Below are 2,477 nucleotides of genomic sequence, written 5' to 3' on the forward strand. Positions count from 1 at the left end.
TCCTCGCCTCTCTTAGAGAGGATACTTGTGAGCAATCTTATTGCCACGTCTAATTCCATCGCAGTCTTGCCTTGGCAGGCACTTGTTTGACTGCTCATGCTCCAGACTCTGATCTCTGTGTTTGCCCACCAGGTCTCTCCTGCCTCCGACTCTTTGGCCCCAAATCAGGTTCTTGCCTGATACTTCAGTCTTCCACGTTTAGGCAAACCGCATTCAAGCGTCTCAGAGGGTCCCTGTTCGTGGCACCAGTATGAAGATGGTCCCATGGAGAGTTGGCTGAGTAATGACAATCACACCAATGTGGCTACACATTATCTTCCTTTATTTAGCAATTTTGTCATATTTATGCTTCTATACACTTGTCTCACGCCACCACTGCTTAGTGCTTATTGGTTAAGTGCCTATATTCACACATACGTGTTACTTGTTAATTGGTTGCTACACTGTAAGTGTTTGAGCTAAGGTGTGCTAAATTAGCAGTTCTCATATAGTGTTTGGCATCCTGCTTCGTCCTTGCACAATGCTTATTCTTCCTTGTTGTATCTATTCGAGGACAGTACATGGTCTATCTTGTTCCAAGGATGGCCCATGGTCTTCAAAGTAACTCTGCAATCTGCAGGCCACGTTGTCCAATTCCTGTAGGAGTATAGCATGCTCAAGTTTTGCCAAGAATTCTTCCACAAGCCCACTTTAAAGTTTTTAAATCTAGGGCAGCCGCTTCCAACATGTCTAGTCCATCGCTCTCACACCACAGGCTTAAGACTAATAAAGCCCAGTCACCATATTTTTCAAATAGTTTCTTTTAAATAGGAGTCCATATTTGCAGAAGGGGGTCCTCAAGTTTCGAAGCCCTTGCTCCCATGTTGGTGGTGTCTTCCACTTACAAGAAGAAAACTAAGAAGAGGGAAAAAAAAGAGGGTCCAGATCGATCACAGCTCTTTACTTCATTCTTTGCAGCTCAAAGGCTGTAGGAAACTCTTCCTGCTTGCCCTGCAGCGCTGGATGCCGCTCTTCACAGCTCAAAGGCTGTGGGCAGCTCTTCTTGGCTGCCCCGTCAATCTCCCTGCTGTATCAGCAGCAACTGTTATGATCACGTTGGGGTCACCAATGGGGTCACAATTTCAGAGACAGGACTTGACAGTCCATGTTCATGCAGCAATAGGCAGCTTTATTGAGATCTCACTTCCTTATATAGATAAGAAGGTCCATGAAGTTTATCCTCATTGGCTTAGCCAGTTACTACTCAGCTAACCAGCCAATAGCAGCCTGAGTCTCCAATGGCCTGGGCCTGCTCTTACTAGTTGAATTACATAAACAAGGTAATTATATAATACACCACTTACTTCAGTTATAAAGTTGGAATTGTTTATACTGTGAGGCCTACAGGGCAGCTGTAGAGCATCACAGAGGAACAGCTCATAAATATGGAATTTGTGTGTGTCATAAAACCTCTATTCACATGACGTTTGGGGCACTCAAATGGAGGAAGGATCCTCCAAGTGATCAGTGCTGCAATAAAGAATGGATGCTTTCTAATACTCAAAATGTGTTAGAAAGTTTCTATTTTGGTGATTTCAGTATCTGTTCCACAATGCCCCGTAGTTTCACAGTGGCTCCTTGGTTCTGAAGTGTCACAATGGCCTCAGTCCCACAAGGCCCCACAATGACCAAAGAGTCCCCTTAATTCCATGGGGCCCTGAAGTGCTACAATGGCCCCTTGGCTCCATGAGGCCCTGCAGTGCCACCCTGGGGCAGGAGGCCAGGAGGGATTCGTTCCCCACACGCTGCAGCTCCCTGGGCCAGCAGGCACCGACACCTTCTCCCAGGCCAGCACTGCCGGGCACAGCCAGGGCCGGGCCACATTGCAGCTCCCTGCAAACCACGTCAGGGGCTGCCAGGCCAAAACCCGAGTCACAGACAGTTTGTCACTCTTCCTGGCTGTATTTGACCAAGAAATGTCCCATTGTAGGGTCCCCTTTCCTGCAGTCACTGCAGCACTGGGACCATCCCTGGAGCTCTGAGCGAGAGAAATGGCCAGCGCTGCACCTCTGCACTGACTCGGGGATGGTGGGAAATGCTCTGTGGGGTGGCTGGAACCATGGAAAAAGGACAATTGGCAGTGCAGAGGGAAACCCAGCTGGGCTGCTGGACTGGGGCAAGACATCTCTGTCTGGGGGAGAAGTTGGCTCTGAAAGTCTCTCCTGTGGATGCTCACGTGCCCAAGAGTTGGGTACTGAAGAGCATCGCAACAACGGACAGGAGGATGGGGCTGCCAGGATTAAAGTGTCTCAGGGGGGTCTGGCCTGGTCACACAAGGGTGAGTTATTTCTGGACACCTCAGGTCATCAGGGAAGAGATGCAACCTCCAGATGGGCTCGTGAGCGAGGGGTGGATTTAACTATGGACACCATCTCCAGGTTATCCCTGATTGTGAAACCTAGGCTGAGATCAAGCAGGGCCAGGCAGTCAAAGCCCCT

The sequence above is a fragment of the Zonotrichia leucophrys genome, unplaced genomic scaffold (assembly GCF_028769735.1).
Source record: "Zonotrichia leucophrys gambelii isolate GWCS_2022_RI unplaced genomic scaffold, RI_Zleu_2.0 Scaffold_218_84236, whole genome shotgun sequence".
NCBI lineage: Eukaryota > Metazoa > Chordata > Aves > Passeriformes > Passerellidae > Zonotrichia > Zonotrichia leucophrys.